This window comes from Trichosurus vulpecula, chromosome 1, assembly GCF_011100635.1.
Source record: "Trichosurus vulpecula isolate mTriVul1 chromosome 1, mTriVul1.pri, whole genome shotgun sequence".
In the NCBI taxonomy this organism is placed as follows: Eukaryota; Metazoa; Chordata; class Mammalia; order Diprotodontia; family Phalangeridae; genus Trichosurus; species Trichosurus vulpecula.
Window position 1 is genome coordinate 290,131,987 of NC_050573.1, and position 12,786 is coordinate 290,144,772.

A 12,786-nucleotide genomic window follows, 5' to 3' on the forward strand; every position below is an offset into this window, starting at 1 on the left:
CTCCTCATAGAATCATGAGTTTTATTCAAAGCATCTCTCTGGACCTTTCCTCTACATGAAGCCTTTTCTAATCACCACGGTTGTTATTGGTGTTCACTCCCTCTTGAAATTACCTTTTCTTTAGTTAAAAAAAAATTCTTTTGATAGTTTTAGTTGTCTCATCAAATTCATTTTCTGATAATGTCCCATTCCTCCACCTCTCCTTCCTCACCCCTGCCCAGGAAGTGGTCGCCTTTAACAAAGATTTAAACAGAGAGAAAGAAAAAAAATATTTAGCAAAACCAACGCATCAGCCATGTCTGACAGCATATGCAATAGTCCCCAGCGCTGCAAGGGTGAAAGGTTCATTTTGTTAACTGTCCTCTGGGGTTGAACTTGGTTATTACAATTATATGGCATTCAGTTTGATTTTGTTTTCCATTTATGTTGCTGTAATTTTGTGTACGTTGTTTTCCTGGTTCTATTGACTTGACTCTGCATTAGATTATGTAGGCCATCCCATGCTTCTATGCATTCAGCACATCCATAACATACTCCATTACATTCATGTACCACAATTTAACTCTTCCCTGATAGGCACATATTTTGTTTCTAGTTCTTTGCCTTGTGAAGATCAGCTGGAGGTAGAAGAGAAGGCTTGGGAGTGGGAGTGGGCCAGTACTTAACACATCATTGTCTTTAAGTACTTGAAGGGAGAAAGGGATTAGACTTTCTCTGCTTGGCCACAGAGAATGGAACTAGGGGAAGCTACAAAGAGACAAATATAGGTTTCCTGCAGGGGTGGGGAACTTGTGGCTCTCTAGGTCCTCCAGTGCTACCCTTTGACTGTATCCAAACTTCAGAGAACAAATCGCCTTAAAAGGATTTGTTCCTTCCAAATTTGATAATGTCTAAAGTTCTATAAATATTGAGCAGCTGGTTGGTGCAGTGGGTAGAGTGCTGGGCCTGGAGTCAGGAAGACCTGAGTTCAAATTCGGCCTCTGAAACTTATTAGCTGTGTCACCCTGGGCGGGTCACTTAACCTCTGATTGCCTGTTTCCTCATCTATAAAACAGCGATAATAACAAACAGCCCCTACATCCCAAGTGAGACTCAAATGACATAATTTTAAAGGACTTAGCACAATGCCTGGCACATAGCAAGCACTACATAAATGCTAGCTATTATCATTATTATAATAAATCCCCAATCACAGGGTACATGTTTTGTTTCCAGCTTTTCATTCACACAAAACATGCAGCTATGAATTTTGTGTACTTAAATTTCTTTTCTTGTCAGTAACTTGTCAATCACTTGCCAAGTGATTGTCCCAATAGTGGAGTCCTTGGTCAAAGAGTACAATTTAGTAATGCTTCTCACGTAATTCCAAATTGCTTTCCAGAATGGTTGATGCAATCCACATCTCCACCAACAAAGAATTAACATATCTTTCTTCCTGAAGCTCCTGTCCTACCACAAGAAAGAGTTTTCCCATCTTAGCTAAAGTTAATGGGTGTGTGCTGTTCCCACAAGTTGTTTTAATTTACATTTCTCTGATTATTCGTACATTTGAACATTTTTTCAGCAGGATGTTGATAGTTTTGTTTTGTTTTGTTTTTTACAGAATTTCTTCTTTTGGAGATTTCATATCCTTTGAGCACTAGTCTGTTGGGAAGGAGCCTTTAATCTTACAGATTTGTGTGTGTGTGTAACCTTTTAAAAATTTTGCCCATGAGAGAGAGGGAAGGGCACAGACAAATTGATAGAGGGAGAGGGAAAGGGGGAGAAGGAGAGGGAAAGAGGAAGGAGGGGAGAGAGGGAAAGTGGAAAGGTGCTGCCGCTGTCCAGTGCAGTTGATAGGTTTGTTTATGCTGAGGCCAACGAAGGTGGGGGAGGCAGGAGGGCACTGAGGGAAGTCTTTGACGTTATACTGGAATTGGAGGTCACTTGCTCAAATGAGGAACAGGTAAATTGAGAACCAAAAAAGGGTCCATTCAACAAAGAAGGGGTTTGCCTTGGATGAAGGAATTCAGTGCCTTAGATGGATCACCAGTCAAGTCCTAACTAAATCCCACATTCTTACAGAATGGCCAATTTCATGACCAGTCATTACATTTGCGGGTTTTTTCCAAGTATAGATAAGAGTAACTTGATCTCCTACTCAGAGTAAGGACTGTAGGCAAGGATTAGCTAAGAATTTCTCATTTTATGCACATCCCTGAACAGCTGGCCATAGGAAGTGGCCTCTCCACCTTAACCTGTAATCTGAGGCTTTTGCTATTATCAGAATCAGATAACCTTAAGACCACAGAGCTAGACCTAGAAGGAGACCTGAGAGGCCACCTTGGCTGACCTATTCATATTACAAATGAGGAAACTGAGGCCCACAAAGATGAGAAGATTAGTCCAAGGTCACCTAGGTAGTGAGTATCAGATGCAGGTTTGGGACCTGGGTCCTCTTACTCCAGTAACAGCACTCACTGGGGTATACCCCAGCTCTTCCTGGAAGGAGTCTTATAGAGAGATCATCTCCTCGGATTCCTTCACTTTGCAAATGGAAAAAACTGAGGCTCAGAGGATTTACCCATGTTGAATTGGATGCTCTGTCACCTTTATTAGTTATGTGGCTCTGGACAAGTTCCTTCCTTCTCTGAATCTTAATTTCTTCCTTTATAAAATGGGAGATACCTGACTATATAACAGGGTTGTTATGGGGACAATGCTTTGTACATCTTAAAGCACTATGTGAACAGAAGTTATCATTACTAAATTTTATCTCATGAAATACAGTCTATCATTCTACTCTACCAAGATCTTTTGGGATCTTTTGGCTCTGTCTTCCATTTATCCCTCAAGCTTTTTGTCATCTACAAACTTTATAAACATTGCCATGCTGACACCTTCACCCAAGTCACTCAGAAAAATGTTGAATAATACTGGGCCAAGAATAGTTCCATGAGTCATTGCATGAGAGGCCTCCTTCCAGGTTGACATCAATCTATTAATCACTATTTATAGGATCACAAAATCATAGATTTAGAACTGGAGGGAACCTTAGCAAGCCAATCCCTTCATTTTACAAATGAGGAAAGAGAGGCATGGAGAGATAAGTGAGATGCCAAAGGCCACACCTTGCTAGTAAATGGTAGGGTCCAGGATTTGAATCCAAATTCTCTGACTCCATATTCATTGGGTAAGGTCATTTAGTCAAGCCTAGATCCACCTGTATATTATTTTCTACATCACATCTCTTCATCTTGTTCATATAGTATGAGAGACTAGTGAACGTCAAAGTGCCATGCTGAAATCTAAGTACACTATCCATACAGCAGACACTCAATCTATAAATCTAGTCACCCTATCCAAAAAGGAAATCTCTGGCATGGACTCTTCTTGATACAGCTATGCTGGCTCCTAGTGATCGCCGCTTCTCATTGACTTGCCCAAGGTCACTAGTAAGTGTGAGGCTAGATTTGAACTTAGGTCCTCCTGACTCTGGGGCTGGTGCCCTACTCGCTGCACCACCCAGCTGCTCCAACAAAGATACTCTCAAGGTCTCTCTGAAGAACTCTGGATTAATTGTGAGATGTGAGAGACACTGGCACAGGGCTGCCCAGCATGCTCACAAATCATTCCTTAAATAACATGGTCTGGAATTTTACTAGTAGCTTTGGTAAAGGTCATTGACCAATATTCTTTAAATTTTTTTTTTTTAAACTGGGACATTTTGTTCTTTTCTAGTCCTATTATAGTGCCTCTTCTGTTTTCCATGATTTTTTTTTGAGGGGGGGGCGGGGCAATTGGCATTAAGTGACTTGCCCAAGGTCACACAGCAAGTACATGTGTCAAGTGCCTGAGGCTGGATTTGAACTCAGGTCCTCCTGACTCCAGGGCCCTCACTGTGCCACCTAGCTGCCCTTCCATGATTTTTTTAAAGGCCTCCAGTAACAATTCAGCAATTATGTCCATCAGTTTTCAGAAGTTTTTTCATCCAATCCACATCTGAGCAGAAAATCCTTCTTTTTGAGGACAACCAGTGATGGAAAATACACTACCACTTACCTATGTTCTCAAATGACAACATACATAGGAAGCTTTGGAAACCTTAAAATGCTACAAAATGTTTGTTATTATTATTATTTTATTACAACTACTGCTGTCATTACACCCCAAAGGACTTCATTACAGAGAATAACAGAACTACAGAATGCCAGAGAGAGAAAGAACCTTTTCTTCAATGTCAGGAAACTAAGACCCAGAGAGGTTAAGTGATTGACTCAAGACCACAAAACTGATTAATAGAAAAGCCACCATGAAAACCCAAGTGAAACTTTGGCCTCCTGGGCCATCGCTCTTCCTCTATAGCAACATTGCCTTCCAGGGTGGCTGGACTTTGACCTGTTACAATAAAAGTAGGACCTTCACTAAATAGGTAGAGAAAACAGATGAGGAATGGACCCAAAAAAGAGTGATTATTTTTATAACTCCTTGGGGAGAGATAACTCAGTTCAAATATTCCCTCTTGCATGAAACCTTCCCTAATCTCAGCTGGAAATGCTCTCTCCCAATGCTCATAGCACTTACGGTCTCTACTAATCATTTGCAAATTATCACTGAGTTTTTGAATTATTAATTACTTATTTATGCCTTTTACCTCTTTTACGACTAGGAACTCCTTGAGCATAAGGAAGTGTTTTATTCATCTTTGTGCTGACTCCATTGTTGTATGCCTGTGAAACCTAGACAATTTACCAGCGCCATGCTGGAAACTGAATTGCTTCCATTTGAATTGTTTTAGGAAGATTCTGAAGATCACCTGGCAGGATAAAGTATTAGACACTGAGGTCCTTTCTTTAGCTGAACTGCCAAGCACTCAAACTCTGCTTCAGAGAGTGTAACTGGGATGGGGGTCCACATTGTTTGAATGTCAAACATTTGTATGTCTAAAAGATTATTTTATAGAGAACTCATACAAGGCAAGCACTCAGAGGTCAAAAGAAGCAATACAAGGATACTCTCTTTTTTTTTTTTTTGAGGAGGGAAGGCAAGGCAATTGGGGTTAAGTGACTTGCCCAAGGTCACTAGTAAGTATGAGGCTGGATTTGAACTCAGATTCTCCTGACTCCAGGTCTGGTGCCCTCCTCACTGCACCATCCAACAAGGATACTCGCAAGGTCTCTCTGAAGAACTCTGGATTAATTGTGAGATGTGGGAGACACTGGCACAGGGCTGCCCAGCACGGTGTGCCCCATCAAAGAAGGCACTGTGCTCTACGAGCAAAGCAGAACTGTAGTAGTTCAAAAGAAATGTGAGATGTACAAATTCAGAAACATCTCCATCCCAAATGTTCATATAGACTGTTTGTGCCCAGTCTGTGGCAGAGCCTTCTGAGCTCATATTGGTCTGATCAGCCAAAGTAGGACACATTGTACATTAACTCTGACATAACAGTGTCATTTTGGTCCTCGTCAGCATAAAGGAGAACAACCATTAGGTTTAATAATAATACCTCAGCACCATGTGTTATGTTTTTCTTTCTTTTAGTTTTCTTACCTTTAAAAAAAAAGTACAGAGCTTAACAAGTACCAAATGAACATTTCCATTTACAAAGAAGAACAGAGACAGAGGATTATGTATGAAATCTTGAGTGTCTCTCTTGTCTTTCCACGTAAGCATAAAATAACTTCAACATACAATTTTCAAAAGCTGTCTTTCTTGTTCGTATTTCAGGATTTCGCTTTTTCCTCTTCTGATGCACTGTGTTTTATACATGGCAAGTGTTTAGTAAATGTTGTGTCAGTGTTTTTTTAAAGAACAACAATGAAATATTTTTTAAAAAGCAAGAAAAAAGCTTTGTTTTTGAAGGGCTAGCCTTATGAGGAGGAACAAATGGGTGTGGCACTGGATTTGGAGTCAGGAATGCCTAGGTCCTGCTTCATATACTATTTGATCCTGAACAGACTTTCCTTATCTTTCAAATGAGAAAGATGAACTCAGTGGCTTCTAGGGTCCCTTTCAGCTCTAAATCTATGGTCCTATGAGCTTTCCTAGAAGGCCTCCCCTTAAGGAGTTTATGATCTAAGTTGGAAAATAAGGCATATGGATATAAAAACATGAATAGTATACGTTTCTACCATGTGTTAAAAGACTATAAAGAGTTCTCCTCATAAGAACTAGAAGCCATATCTTATTCACTTAGCACAACACCTTGGCTACAGTAAAAACTCAATGAATGTTTGTTTTTTAAATTGAATTGCCAGAAAATCTCTCCCTTATCTGCCTTCTACTAATATGCCCCAATTTAGATCTTGGCCATAGACTGTCATCTGAGGACAAGCTGAGCAGTACAGAGCAGTGGAAAGAACCTTGGACTTGTTGTTAGAAGACCTGTCCTCCAGTCCTGGCCTGTTATTTATTAACTATGTGACCTTTCCACTTAAGGCCTATTTCCTTATTGATTAAAAAAATATGGAGGGCCCTGTGATTTCTGAGGTCCTTCTAGCTCTGACATTCAGCCAATCTAGGATTTTGAGTCTGGAGAGGCTCATCACAAGAAAGCGGGTCACAAGATGATGAGTTGTTTTGGCCACGGCATCTCACAAAGACCTTGCTTGGAGGGAGTACTCAAGCTTGGAGGGAGTACTCACATGGATAGCAATCACAGATCTTTTGAGGAAGGAAAAACACTTCACTCCTTGAGCTTAAGACTCTGTATCCTATTAAAAATTAGAATACCCTTGGAAGGGAGAGACTATCAAGCCATTTACAGTCATTTACACATTAGTGTGAATTAGTTTATCAGGTCTTTTCCAAAATTGACAACAAGGTGTGGATAGAGTCCAGGGGAAAAGTGGCACAAAACAACTGAATTTTGATAGGAGAAAAAGGGAGATCCAGAGCATGCATATTTGCTCCAGAAGAGTAATGACTTAAGATGAAGTACCATTCCTCCAAGCTAGAGGAGTGGGAGTTGAGGAGAGATGCAAAAGGGGCTAAGGCAGAAGCACAACTGATACCACAACAGGCTCTGGCCACCTGAGCATCAGGTTCAAAGATGTGTGAGGCCAGAATGACAAGAGGGCTGGAGAAGATTGCCTGACAAAAGTGAAGACAATTAACCTGGATAAGAGGAGATTTTAGGGGGCCAGGACCTCTGTCCTCAAACATGTGAAGCTGTTGTCCAATAGGAGAGATTTGCTTTGTTCGGTTTGGCCCCGGAGGGCTTAAATTGCAAAGAAGAAGATTTAATCCATATTTTCTGAAAGAGAAATGAGCTAACCTATGACTTGAGGTCTCCAAGCAGACAAAAATAAGAGCTCATCAGGGATTCACGATGGCATTCGTGATTTGAGGATTGAGGTCCCTTTAATTTCTAAGGTTCTCTGATTGCATACAGCTGGGTCCAGAACTCATGTGTTGATAACAGTTCATGTGTTGTTTAAAGATAATAATAATAGCTAGCATATTTTGTATGTTTGTGTGTGTATCTCTTTAAGATTTGCAAAGCACTTTGCATACATCCTGTCACTTTATTAAAGATGAATGCTCAGGGTGCCTATAGACATGGTATAGTTTGAAGTGATTCTGAGGGTTTTCTTTGTAAAAATATTTGAGATCTAGGCCAAGGGAGTGGAGAGAGGGAAATACGTCTCAGATTTCTAGGAAGCAAGCAGAGAGTTTGTCCCCCAAGCCTAAGATACGATATCCCTGGAGTGGTGCACAGCATCCTGAGAACCAACATATTCCAAAAGAACATATGTTGGAGCCTGCCACCATAACATAATGTGCTGTATTTTGTAATTTGTTATAAGTTAAGTTAGTTTTTCTGTTCCTGAGTGTAATTTAGTTGTTGGAAGGATTTCATTATAATGTTGCTTTATATACCTTAACAACAGACTACCACCCAGGGTTTCAGATTGGTTAGCATGGGGGCCGACTGAACAAGCTGTTTGTTTCTTGGACATCTTTGTGCCAGGCACAGTGCACGCACCCTTTTCTTCTCCCCTTTTCCCCCTCCACCCAGAACATGAACTCTGGTCAAATGCTTTACTAAAATCTAGGCACAAAGAACTTGAAGTTTTACCAGAATATCCATGATAGCTCAGGCTGGGCACCTGCAAGCTTCCAGTGAATCCAAAGTGGTCTGATCCAAGGCAAAGTCTGTTGACCCTGACCTGAGCTCTGAAAGTTGCTGACCTGGGTCTGGACTTAGCCACAATCAGTCAGCTGGGATTGCTATTTCAGTGGAAGAATTATAGGCTCCCCTTTCATCAAGGATTCCTGCCCTGGTTATTCCTCTACAGGCAGACTAGATGCTAGAAATGAGACCTTGCTCTTCTCCTGCAGTATAAACCATAGCACTGTATGGCCAAGGGCCTGAAATTGTTGGGGGCAGATACAGATTCCCTCATCAGTCTGCCCTGGATCTATGATCTGCACAAACTGGGTAGTGGGCAACAAAGCTACCAGTTTGCGCGTGACCCCAACATTGTATCTCAGGATGGGTCTGGAGTATCCCACTCTGGGTCTGGGACCCCTTTATGTCCTGGTGTACAGCCTTTCCCTGAGTGCCGGTGTGCTCTGTGAACAGTGTACCAGGCCCTGGCCTCGGTGTCTCAGATCTCTGTGTATGTCTGTCTCCCAGCCAACCTGCGCTGGAAAAATGACTCACTATGACTTTTCCTGGGATTTCCCCATCAGGATTCAGTCTGGTGAGTTTTCTAGATCTCTTTGGAGAAGCTGGTTTTTGGGGGGGGGGGGAGGGGGAGGGATGGGGAGGTGGAGAGGAGGGCAAGAACTCCTTGCTGCATTACCTCTTGTTGCTTGATCATCTTGGCTCCCCATCATTCAGTTTCTAATTGTTTCTGCCATCCCATCGATTCTGATCACTACCATCCTATAATAGCCCGTCAGAGCCCTGGCATACTAGGGCTGCAGAGCAGGGGGAATGGTACCTCATGCCAGAGTAAATCCTTCTGACACCCCAATTCAGTGCATCCATGTGGTTTACAAGATGAATTCTCTTTCAATTTCTCCTCCCAGAAGTTTCAAGGCCAAATTTAAAATGTCACCAAACTGATGAGTTCTAGGACTGAATTTGTTTATTAATTTCCAGAATCTGACCATTTCAGGGCAGTGGTCCGGGGAAGGAAATGTGCAATTCAATGCAATCACAGATCCATTTAAGCATTGAGTGTTTGAGGATCCTACTCTCTAATCTTGGAGCCACTTGAAATCTGCTCTTCCAAAATCTAGGTTGTATGTCAGATTACGCTTACCTGTCCTCCCCTTTTCTAGTAAGAATTTTTAAATGGAATGACAAGCTCTGTATTTCCACTCCAACAATCAATTCTTTGTGGTCGAGAATTGAATCTAGAATAGAAAGTTTCTTTGCTGTATCCTTAACTTTTTGAAGGCTGAAATTGTCATTAAGACAAGCCAAATTATTAGTTACTGTTGGGTAATGGGGCAGCTAGGTGGCGCATTACATAGGGCCCTGGCCTTGGAATCAGGAAGACTCATCTTCATGAGTTCAAATCCAGCCTCAGATACTTATTAGCTGTGTGACCTCAGGCAAGGTTAACCCTGTTTGCCTGTTTCCTCATCTGTAAAATGAGCTGGAGAAGGAAAAGGCAAACCATTCCAGTATCTTTGCTAAGAAAACCCCAAAATGGGGTCGCAAAGAATCAGACATGACTGAAATGGCTGAACAACAATACCTAGGGTAAAGAGAGACCTATAGCAGATATTTGGATAACAGAAGTCCTCTTCTCATCCCATTCATTATTATAATATAATCATTGACACTCTGTCCAGCTTGTAATTTATTTCCCCAACTCCTCCTCTATTTCTTTTTTCTGTCCAGATGATCTGTGGTATATTCTGATGACAACACACTACTGTTTCTGCATATATTAACCTTTACCCAAAGCTCTCCTGAGTTCAAATCTGGTCTCACATACTTACTAGTAGTCTGAGCCCAGGTAAGTCACTTAACCTCAGTTTGCCTCAGTTTCTTCATCTGTAAAACAGGGGTCAAACTAGCACCTACCTCCCAGGGTTGTTGTGAGGATGGAACAAGATAATAATTGTAAAGCACTTAGCACATAGTAAGCCTTCTATAAATGTTAGCTATGAGCTATTCATGATTTCCTCCTATAAATTACTCATAATGTCCTCCTTTTTTCCACCTCTTAGGATCTCTAACTTCTTTCGAAGCCCACCTCCAGGGAAACCTTTCTTTATCACCCTAATTGCTATTACTCTCTCTTCCTACTCGGGTTTTTGTGAACATGCTCATTTCTTTCCAAATAGTTGGGGCTGGGTTTTTTTTTTTTAGCAGTAGAATGTAAGCTCCTTGAAGGCAAGAATTATTTTTCCTTTTGTCTCCATTTGCACGTGGTAGATGTTCTATTAATGCTTGTTGGAATAGATTTGATTGGGAAACTAAAGCCCAGATCTCCTGACTCCAAGTCTAGAGACATGGTTTTCAGTGCCCTCCAGGGTCTGTATGTAACAGTTAGAGTCCAACCTAACATTTTCAAGGTTTTCTCATAGGACTCCCCATGATCCATTCTAAGGTCCAGACAAATTAGACCACTTACTATCTGCAAGTCTCATACTGCTCTCTTAAATCTCCCTATCTTCACTCCTGCTGTCTTCCAAACCTGAAATGAATTCTCTTCCACCCAAACACTTCATCTCCACTTGTGGAAATCTCTCCCTTCCATCAAGGCCTATCTCAGATACCACTGCCTCCTGGAAATCTTCTCTTATCCCTCTCTTATTCAAAGCTCTAGCACTTTGGGGGGGACTTTTGCACTGATTCCCCTCTTCCTTTTTCCATTCTTATTTTGTGCACCAGTTTTATACCCATATTAAACTCTTTGAGGATAGGGTCAGTATTTGTTTGTATCTTTGTATCTATTCTGAAACCTAGCACAGTGCCTTGCATATAAGTAGATGCTTAATAAATGTTGAATTATATTAAATTCCACAAGTCTATGTTAAAAGTAGAAATATAAGCTCCATTATTGATGATGTAATTTTTTTTTCCATGGGTCTCTTTGTTGTTCTTTATTTTGTCATCAAAGTTGTCCCAAACTGCTGGTTAGAGAACCCACTTCCTTCAATGCCCTTATGCACTTAAGTCAAGTTAATGATTTCTAGGTGTATTTCCTGGCCACTCTAGCTCCAGGTTCCCACTAATGCATAGTGTTGCTGGGCAAAGAGCCATAGAGACAGGCAAAGGACTGTTGCCAGACACTCTTATATATGAAATTGTCCTTTACTCTCTTTTTCACAATTTTGACGGTGTCAGGTTGCATAAGGGTTTAGTACTTGAATGTGGAACAAAGAAGGAGTCACAAGTGATGCCCCAAGCAGTCAGTCACAGCATCTATCAAAATTTCCTTTGGACTAGGCCAAGACAAAACTTGGAAGTAGCTGGAGTTTTTTTTAGTCCTGTCCCCGAACCTGCTCCTACCATCCTTTACTTTCCTGGACTTCTCTTTTAGGCAGCCATACCTTCCCAAAATCCAAACCTTCTTGCCCTTCCTCTAGTTGGCCAGGAGACTCCATAAGGTCCCGTCCCCCCCTCCCCTCCCCAAGTATTACCCTGGGCTGTGAGCCTTTTCAGACCCTTTTCCTACAAGAGGACTTCAGTGAATCTCAAAACTCTGCTTTTCAAAGGCTCAGCTATTCAATCTAATAAACTATTCCATGATAATGCATCAATGATTACTAATGTATTATTCTTCTGAGGCAGATAATTGCCTTTTTGAAAGACTCCTCTGGAGATAATGTCCTAATTACTTAAAGCAGCGACTCTAATGGTAAGAATTTTAAGCATTTTAGAAGGTCAGTGGAGAGGATTTTTTTTAGGTGAGGTGGGGAAGGAGAAAAGGGCTTTTGGAGCCCCTTTAAATCATACCCTACAGATCTTAGAATTTTCCAGCCAAAACTCTGTCTAACTTATATTATTGATACCTAAGCAACAGCCACCCTAAGGTGTAGGTTTGGGCCCAAAAGGAGCCTACTTCATTATCTCCAGGCCATCTGCCATTCACACAGGCACACACAGGCAGAGCTGAGACCCAGGAACCTTTGTGCAAACTTAAAGGGCTTCCCACCCAGCTCTTCCTGAGCCAGCTCCCCTGATGTCTCCAAGAGGAACACAGTCAGAGTCATCCCAATGACATAAGGGAAACTCCTATTTCCAGCAGTTTCTCATTCAGCTGCAAAAATGTACAACAGTAGGCTGAGCCTGGCCTTTCAAAGACTCTGCAGGAAGCAAAGTTGTTTTTTAAACACCACATCTGAGAACATCTTTTGAGCAGGTCTGTATCTGAGAGTGGCTGGAGCTCAGTTGGGGTCCTGGCCCTTCCCTTCCTTCACCCTGCCGGCCACAATGTCTCAGGGCAGCCCTGCAACTGCATGGGGGAGGGGAGAGAGAAACTGTCAGGGAGGCCTGGTATTCCTCCAGATTTCCCCTTGGCCAGAGAGGATTGAAGGTTTTTTCCCTTCCCCATGTCCTCCACCAATTCACAAAGGTAGTACATGATCATTCCAGTTAGTCTCTTAAAGGAGAGATCCTTTAGATTAGAGACCTAAGGATTTACTCCCACACCAAGGAATTCACCTATCTGAAATGGTCATTTTATTATATTTCCAGGATTACAATGCCTATATCCCAAAGAAAACCCTTTTGTCGTCTGAAAATGTAGCTGCTATCACAGATCAATCTAATCAACCTGGCTCACAATTACATCCACACCCTAATGCCCATAAGAGTAAGAAAATAGAGTC